Source organism: Monodelphis domestica, chromosome 1, assembly GCF_027887165.1.
Source record: "Monodelphis domestica isolate mMonDom1 chromosome 1, mMonDom1.pri, whole genome shotgun sequence".
Taxonomy (NCBI): Eukaryota; Metazoa; Chordata; class Mammalia; order Didelphimorphia; family Didelphidae; genus Monodelphis; species Monodelphis domestica.
Genome location: NC_077227.1, coordinates 386,628,834 through 386,639,133, shown reverse-complemented (window position 1 = coordinate 386,639,133; position 10,300 = coordinate 386,628,834).

Genomic DNA, 10,300 nt, shown 5'->3' with positions numbered 1-10,300 from the left:
GACAGAACTAGAAGAGGATATCAAAATGCTAAGGAATTCACAAGTGACAAGCATAACTTTGAACATGAATGGGATGAACTCACCCATAAAACATAAACAAATAGGAGAGTGGATTAGAATCCAAAATCCTACCATATGTTATCTACAAGAAACACACCTGAGGTGGGTAGATACTCACAAGTGTAGAATTAAAGGTTGGAAAAAGACCAATTGGGCCTCAACTGATAGAAAGAAGGGTGGAGTCGCAATTATGATATCTGACAAGGCCAAAGTAAAAATAGATCTGATTAAAAGGGATAAGAAAGGTAAATACATCCGGATAAAAGGGCGTATAGACAATGAGGAAATATCAGTAATCAACATGTATGCACTAAATGCTATAGCATCCAAATTTCTAAAAGAGAAACTAGTGGAATTGATGGAGGAAATACATAGTAAAACTATACTAGTGGGAGACCTGAACTTACCACTACGAAATTTAGATAAATTAAATAAAAAATAAATAAGAAAGAGGGAAATATATGAATGAAATCTTAGAAAATTTAAAGTTAATAGATATATGGAGAAAAATAAATAAGGACAAAATGGAATACACCTTTTTAGCAGCATATGGTACATTCACAAAGATTAACCACATACTAGGTCATAAAAAATATGGCAAACAAATGCAGAAAAGCAGAAATTCTAAATGCAAACCTTGTCAGATCATAATGCAATGAAAATAATGATCAGTAAGGGTACAGGGAGAGCCAAATGAAAAATTAATTGGAAAGTAAATAATATAATTCTCCAAAATCGGTTAGTTAGGGAACAAATTATAGAAACAATTAATAATTTCATTGAAAAAAATGACAATGATGAGACATCCTTTCAAAATCTATGGGATGCATCCAAAGCAGTACTCAGGGGGAAAGTTATATCCTTGAGTTCATATATTAACAAATTAGGGAGGGCAGAAGTCAATGAATTGGACATGCAAATCAAAAAATTTGAAAGCAAACAAATTAAAACCCCCTAGAAGAAAACTAAATTAGAGATCCTAAAAATTAAGGGAGAAATTAATAAAATATAAAGTGAAACAACTATTGAAGTAATCAATAGGACTAGAAACTGTCTGTTTTGAAAAAACAGACAAAATAGACAAAGTACTGATCAATCTAATAATAAAAAGGAAAGAAGAAAACCAAATTAACAGAATCATAGATGAAAAGGGAGACCTCATCTCCAATGAAGAGGAAATTAAGGCAATCATTAAAAACTATTTTGTTCAATTATATGGCAATAAATATGCCAATCTAGGTGATATGGATGAATATTTACAAAAAATATAAATTGCCTAGATTAACAGAAGAAAAAAATTCTTTTTTTTTTTTTTTGCTGTAAATAAAATCTTATAGCAGAATACAATTTTTTTTCCCACAAATGACTGAAACACATAGAGAATACAGGATCATACTCTGCTTATTATTCAGATGATTTAAAAACGAACAAACAAACATTTGGTTGAGTAGAACAAATTGCCACTCTAAAAATTCTCCTCCAACAAAGCATTTCTCCTACATAGGTAATAATTATATAATACTTCTTGAAAGATATAGCAATAGATTTATTTTAGTTTGACTAATGTCTGATTAGTAATAAAGAACTCAGAAATTAAGGAAACAAATAGTGACCTAAAGTATTTAGCATTGTCATGACCAGCACAGATCACTAATGGAAGTGGGATTTCTTTTTTTGTTTGTTTTTGCTGTCCTCTTTCTTTTTTTTAACATTATTTTATTTATTTATTTATTATTATATTTATTTCCAAACATTATTCATTGGAACAAAGATCATTTTCGTTTCTTCCCTCCCCCCCCACCTCTCCCATAGCCGATGCGCGATTCCACTGTGTATCACATGTGTTCTTGATTCAAACCCATTTCCATGTTGTTGGTATTTGCTTTAGAGTGTTAATTTAGTCTCTCCTCAGTCATATCCCCTCCACTCCTGTAGTCAAGCAGTTGCTTTTCATCAGGGTTTTTACTCCCACAGTTTATCCTCTTCTTGTGGATAGTGTTTTTTAGATCCATGCAGACTGTACAGGGACACTACATTGACACTAAAGGAGAAGTCCATTACATTCGATTGTACCACATTGTCTCAGTCTATGTGTATAATGTTCTCTTGGTTTTACTCCTTTCACTCCGCATAAATTCCTGGAGGTCTTTCCAGTTCACATGGAATTAATCTACTTTATTATTCCTTTGAGCGCAATAGTATTCCATCACAAAAATATACCACAATTTGTTCAGCCATTCCCCAATTGAAGGGCATTCCCTCATTTTCCAATTTTTGGCCACCACAACGAGCTCTGCTATGAATATTCTTGTACAAGCCTTTTTCCTTATTTTCTCTTTGGGGTACAAACCCAGCAGTGTTGTGGCTGCGTCAAAGGGCAGACAGTCTTTTATTGCCCTTTGGGCATAGTTCCAAATTATCCTCCAGAATGGTTGGATCAATTCACAACTCTACCAGCAATGAATTAGTGTCCCTACTTTGCCACATCCCCTCCAGCATTCATTACTTTCCATTGATGTCATGTTAGCCAATCTGCTAGGTGTGAGGTGATACCTCAGAGTTGTTTTGATTTGCATTTCTCTGATTATAAGAGATGTAGAACACTTTTACATGTGCTTATTAATAGTTTTGATTTCTTTGGCTGAGAACTACTTGTTCATGTCCCTTGCCCAATTTATCAATTGGAGAATGACTTGATTTTTTGTACAATTGATTTAGCTCTTTGTAAATTTGTGCAATTAAACCTTTGTCAGGGGTTTTTATGAAGATTGTTTCCCAATTTGTTGCTTCCCTTCTGATTTTAGTTACATTGGTTTTGTTTGTACAAAAACTTTTTAATTAGATGTAGTCAAAATTATTTATTTTACATGTTGCGACTCTTTCTAAGTCTTGCTTGGTTTTAAAATCTTTCCATTCCCAAAGGTAGGACATGTATACTATTCTGTGTTCACCTAATTTACTTATGGTTTCCTTCTTTATGTTCAAGTCATTCACCCATTCTGAGTTCATTTTGGTGTAGGGTGTGAGGTGTTGATCCAAACCTAATCTCTCCCACACTGTCTTCCAATTTTCCAGGCAGATTTTATCAAATAATGGATTTTTGTCCCAAAAGCTGGGGTCTTTGGGTTTGTCATAAACTGTCTTGCTGAGATCATTTACGCAAAGTCCATTCCACTGATCCTCCCTTCTGTCTCTTAGCCAGTACCAAATTATTTTGATAACCACTGCCTTATAGTATAGTTTGAGATCTAGGACTGCAAGGCCTCCTTCATTTGCATTTTTTTTCATGATTTCCCTAGATATCCTTTATCTTTTGTTCTTCCAAATGAACTTAGTTATATATTTTTTTTTCTAATTCAGTAAAGAAGTTTTTTGGTAGTTCAATGGGTATGGCACTAAATAAGTAAATTAATTTGGGTAGGATTGTCATTTTTATTATTTTAGCTTATTAACCCATGAGCAATCAATGTTTTTTCCAATTGTTTAGATCTAGTTTTAACTGTGTGGAAAGTGTTTTGTAGTTGTGTTCATATAGTTCCTGTGTTTGTCTCGGCAGATAGATTCCTAAGTATTTTATATTGTCTAGGGTGATTTTAAATGGTATTTCTCTTTCTAATTCTTGCTGCTGAAAAGGGTTAGAGATATATAGAAATGCTGATGACTTATGCGCATTTATTTTGTATCCTGCAACTTTGCTAAACTTGTTGATTATTTCGAGTAACTTTTTGGTTGATTCTCTAGGATTCCTTAAGTAAACCATCATATCATCTGCAAAGAGTGATAGCTTTGTCTCCTCATTGCCAATTTTAATACCTTTAATTTCTTTTTCTTCCCTAATTGCTACTGCTAGTGTTTCTAGTACAATGTTAAATAATAGAGGTGATAATGGGCATCCTTGTTTTACTCCTAATCTTATTGGGAAGGCTTCTAGTTTATCCCCATTGCAGATGATATTTGTTTTAGATATATACTGTGTATTATTTTTAGGAAAGGCCCTTATATTCCTATACTTTCTAGTGTTTTCAATAGGAATGGGTGTTGTATTTTATCAAAGGCTTTTTCTTCATCTATTGAAATAATCATGCGATTTTTGTCAGTTTGCTTGTTGATATGGTCAATTATGTGGATGGTTTTTCTAATATTGAACCATTCTTGCATTCCTGGTATGAATCCCACCTGATCATAGTGGATGACCCTTGTGATGACTTGCTGGAGTCTTTTTGCAAGTATGGTATTTAAGATTTTTGCATCTATATTCATTAGGGGGATTGGTCTATAGTTTTCTTTCTCTGTTTTTGACCTGCCTGGCTTTGGGATCAGTACCATGTTTGTGTCGCAAAATGAATTTGGGAGAACTCCTTCTTGGCTTATTCTCACAAATAGTTTGTTTAATATTGGGATTAGTTGTTCTTTGAATGTTTGATAGAATTCATTTGTGAATTCATCTGGACCTGGGGATTTTTTCTTAGGGATTTCTTTGATGGCTTGTTCAATTTCTTTTTCTGATATGAGGTTGTTAAGGTAATTTATTTCTTCCTCTTTTAGACTAGGCAACTTATATTTTTGTAAGCATTCATCCATATCACCTAGATTGCCATATTTGTTGCCATATAATTGAGCATAGTAGTTTTTAATGATTGCCTTAATTTCCTCTTCATTAGAGGTGAGGTCTCCTTTTTCATCTTGGATACTGACAATTTGGTTTATTTCTTTCCTTTTTTTAATTAGACTGACTAGTACTTTGTCTATTTTTTTTGTTTTTGTTTTTCAAAGTACTAGCTTCTAGTCTTATTTATTAAATCAATAGTTCTTTGACTTTAATTTTATTAATTTCTTCTTTGAGTTTTAGGATCTCTAATTTAGTCTTCATCTGAGCATTTTTAATTTATTCACTGTCTAATTTTTTAATTTGCATGCCTAATTCATTGACCTCTACCCTTCTTAATTTGTTACTCTATGAGCTTAAGGATATAAATTTCCCCCTGAGTACTGCTTTGGCTCCATACCGTAGGTTTTGAAAGGATGTCTCATCATGTCATTTTCTTCAGTGAAGTTATTAATTGTTTCTACGATTTGTTCTTTAGCTAACTGGTCTAGGAGAATCATATTGTTTAATTTCCAATTAAGAAATAGAATTTTTAAATAATACCATGTCAGAAAGTAATTGAGCACACAATCAAAGAACTCCCTAAGAAAGAAAAAATCCCCAGGGCCTGTTGGATTCCCAAGTGAATTCTATCAAATATTCAAAGAACAGTTAATCCCAATATTATACAAAGTATTTGACATAATAAGCAAAAAAGGGAGTTCTACTAAATTCCTTTTATGACACAAATATGGTACTTATTCCAAAGCCAGGCAGGTCAAAAATGGAGAAAGAAAACTACAGACCAATCTCCTTAATGAACATAGATGCAAAAATCCTAAATAGTATACTAGCAAAAAGACTCCAGCAAGTGATGAGGAGGGTTATTCACTATGATCAGGTGTGATTTATACCAGGAATGCAAGGATGGTTTAATATTAAGGAAATCATCCACATAATTAACCATATTAACAAGCAAACCCCCAAAATATCACATAAATATCTCAATAGATGCAGAAAAGCCTTTGATAAAATACAACATACATTTTTATTAAAAACACTAGAATGTATAGGAACAGAAGGGTCTTTCCAAAAATTAATAAATAGTACCTATCTAAAATCATCAGCCAACATCATCTGCAATGGGGATAAACTAGATGCATTTCCAATAAGATCAGGAGTGAAACAAGGATGGCCATTATCATCATTATTATTTAACATTGTACTAGAAACACTAGCAGTAGCAATTAGGGAAGAAAAGGAAATTGAAGGTATTAAAATTGGCAATTAAGAGACAAAGCTATCATTCATTGCAGATGACATGATGGTCTACTTAAAGAATCCTAGAGAATCAACCAAAAAGTTACTCGAAATAATCAACAACTTTAGCAAAGTTGCTTGACACAAAATAAACCCACATAAGTCATGTGCATTTCTATATATCTCCAACACATCTCAGCAGCAAGAATTAGAAAGAGAAATACCATTTAAAATGATCCTAGACAATATAAAATATTTAGGAATCTATCTGCCAAGACAAACACAGGAACTACATGAATACAACTACAAAACACTTTCCACACAACTAAAACTAGATCTAACAATTGGAAAAACATTAACTGTTATGGATAGGATGAGATAACATAATAAAAATGACCACCTTCCCAAACTTATTTAGTTATTTAGTGCCATACCCATCAAACTAGCAAAAAACTTTTTTACTGAATTAGGAAAAAAAAACATAACAAAATTCATTTGGAAGAACAAAAGTTCAAGTTTATCCAGGGAAGTAATGAAAAAAAAAATGAGAAGGAAGGTGATCTTATAGGACCATATCTCAAACTCTACTGTAAAGCAGTGGTCATCAAAACAATTTCATACTGCCTAAGAGACAGAAAGGAGGATCAGTGGAATAGACTCGGGGTAAGTGACCTCAGCAAGACAGTCTATGACAAGCCCAAATATCCCAACTTTGGTGACTAAAATCCACTATTTGATAATAACTGCTGGGAAAATTGGAAGACAGTGTGGGAGAAATTAGGCTTGGATCAACACATCACACCCTACACCAAAATGAACTCAGAATGGGTGAATGACTTCAACTTGAATCAGGAAACTATAAGTAAATTATGTGAACACTGAATAGTAAAATTGTCAGACCTTTGGGAATGGAAAGATTTTAAAACCAAGCAAGACTTAGAAAGAGTCACAAAAAGTAAAATAAATTATTTTTATTACATCAAATTAAAAAAGGTTTTGTACAAACAAATCCAATGCAACCAAAATTAGAAGGGAAGCAAAAAATTGGGAAACAATCTTCATAACAAAACCTCTGATAAAGGTCTAATTACTCAAATTTACAAAGAGCTGAATCAATTGTACAAAAAATCATGCCATTCTCCAATTGATAAATAGTCAGGGGACATGAATAGGCAATTTTCAGTCAAAGAAAACAAAATCATTAATAAGCACATGCAAAAGTGCTCTAAATCTCTTATAATCAGAGAAATGCACATCAAAACAACTCTGAGGTACCATCTTACACCTATCAGACTGGCTAACATGACAGCTATGGAAAGTAATGAATGCTGGAGGGAATGTGGCAAAGTTGGGACATTAATGCATTGCTGGTGGAGTTGTGAATTGGTCCAATCATTCTGTAGGGCAATTTGGAACTATGCCCAAAGGCTTGTAAAAGACTGTCTCCCCTTTGATCCAGCCATGGCATTGCTGGTTTTATACCCCAAAGAAATAATAAGGAAAAATACATACAGAAGAATATTCATAGCTGCACTGTTTGTGGTGGCCAAAAATTGGAAAATGAGGGGATGCCCTTCAATTGGGGAATGGCTGAACAAATTGTGGTATATGTTTGTGATGGAATACTAAGGAATAATAAAGTAGAGGAATTCCTTGGGAACTGGAACAACCTCCAGGAAGTGATGCAGAGGGAAAGTAGTAGAACCAGGAAAACATTGTACACAGAGACTGATACACTGTAGTACAATGGAATGTAACGGACTTCTCCATTAGTGGAAATGCAGTGTTCTTGAACAACCTGGAGGGATTTATGAGAAAGAACACTATCCACATTCAGAGGAAAAACAATGGGAGTAGTAACCCAGAAGAAAAACAATTGCTTGATTACATGGGTCAAGGGGTTATGATTGGGGATATAGACTATAAATGTACATCCTAATGTAAACCCCAACAACATGGAAATGGGCTCTGATCAAGGAAACATGTAATACTCAGTGGAATTGCGTGTTGGCTATGGTTGGGGTGGGGTCAGGGGAGGGAGAAATAGATTTTTGTAAGCAAGGAATAATGTTTTAAATTGACCAAATAAAATTTAAAATGAAATAACAAAAAAAATACTTTCATTGATATCTTTTATTTTTGTTGCTGTTCAACCAATTCAGTTGTGTTTTGACATTTTGTGACTCCATTTGTGAAATTCTTGCCAAACATACTGGAATGGTTTTTCACTTCCTTTCTTAGCTCATTTTTCAGATGAGGAAACTGAAGTAGATCACATTAAATGACTTGCTTAGATCACACAGCTAGTGCCTGAGGTTAGATATCAACTTAGGTTTTCTTGATTCTAGCACCAGTGTTCTAATCACCACACCATCTACCTGCCCTTTTATTTTCTCATCACCTTTATTTCCATAATATCATATTTCATGACTTCCAGTCCTTCAGTGTAGATGCAGCCATATCCTATGTTATCCTAACTGTGGTTCCATGATATCTGAATTACTTCTTCTTAGCAGATTGTAATATTTTTTCCTCGGTCTGGCAGTTCTTAAATTTACCTATAACATTCCTGTGCATTGTGAATTGGGAATTAAATCCAGAATGTGATTTATGGATTCATTCAAATACCACTTTTCCCTCTTGTTTGAGAATGTTAGGGCAGTTTTCTTGGATAATTTCCTGTAGAATCATGTCCAACCTTTTTCTTTTGTCATGATCTTCTGGTAGTCCAATAATTCTTAATTTGTGTCTTCTGGATCTATTTTCCAATTCTGTAGTTTTGTCAATGAGTTGTTTCATATTTTATCATTTTTTTCATTGTTTTAATTTTGTTTTATAGAATCTTTCTGCCATGTGAAGTCATTTGCTTCTAGTTGTTGGATGTTAATTTTTAAAGACTGAATTTCATCCCTGGCTTTTTTAGTCATCCTTCTCCTTTCTGGTCTGGTTTTCTTTGTAGGTCATCTTTCTCCTTTGCTCATTTTCAAGTTGGTCAATTCTGGCTTTCAAGACATTATTTTCTTGTTTTAGCTCATGTGCCTCTGTTTCCAGATGACTTATTTTGCCTTTTAAGTTCTTTTCACAATTGTCTTCACCTTCTCTTGGTTGTTTTTTTGATTGAATTTTCAGTTCTTCCAAAGCTTGTATCCAATTTGGTGGAATTTCTGTGCTTTTACTTAAAGGTGTTCTTTGGTCCTCCTCTGTTCCATTTGCTCTTTGTTCATTACCTGGATAGAAGCTGTTAATTGTAATTTCCTTTTTCTTTTTCTTTTTCTGTTGTTTACTCATATTTTTTTTTCCTTCTTTACCCCCCTTTCATTGACTGTAATCTTTCTCCTTTGAATATTATTTGCTGGATCTGTGGGGTGGGGATATTCTGCCCTAAAGGGGCTTCTTCTCTGCTCTGCTGATTGACTAGGTTAACTGATGTTATAAATAAACTCTGAGGTCAAATCTTCCCCAGCTGGCAGAAGAAGCTGATGTTGTAGTTGAAGGTATGGAGGCTGAAACTAGCTAGGCTCCCCTACCACCCATCCCTCCCCATTATCAAGGTATTCTTTTGTAGTTATAGTCTTTGCCCTGTGATCTGAGTCAGCAAGACTCTCAGTGGAGTCAGTGAGGGAGGGGTGTTGGAGATTGAGCTTCCTTTCCCTCTGAAGGTCTCTCATCTGCTCTATTGATAAGATTAAGCCAGGGCAGAGTTGATCTGCAGAGCTGGATGTGCCCTAAGATCAAAACCTCAAGAAAGGGGGGACAAGATGGAGCATTTTGGCTAGTCTGCCCTCTCTGTGCTCTTCCTCCAGCTTCCTCCCTGCTGCCTATGTTCAATACCCTGAGTCTGGACACAATTATTCCAGCAAGTCACTCCCTCCAGACTATAGCCCTTTTCCACCCAGAGATTCCAGGTACCTCTGGAGACTCTGTACAGTAGGTCGGGGAGGGGTCCTGGGACCTTCCTTCTTCTATTCCCTTGAACTGGAGAGTTCAAGAATTCAGACTTTTTTTGGGCATACCTTTTAATTTAAAACAAGCAGGAGGGTCCCTCAGCTCTGTTCTGTTGTTACATTTTGTTTTCTGTCTGCTCAAAGCACTTTATTTTTGATTGGTGTGGAAGGGTTTTCAGAGAGGTCTGGCCTTTTGCTGCATCTAAGTGGCCATCTTGACTCCAACCAATCACTTTTATTTCCAAAACATATCTCTCTCAGTTCCCTGAGGCAGAGAGTCATCCTTTGTCCATAAGCATAATCCCCTTAACCATAAAAAAGCATTCCCAGGGCACAGAAATGAGGTTTGAGTCAAGGGAAAAAAGAAATTAAATAGTCCATATCCCTAAGGCCCTCTTTTCTACATCAGAATAGGAGTAAGAATGTGAACTGTGGCAGGCCAAAATTTAGA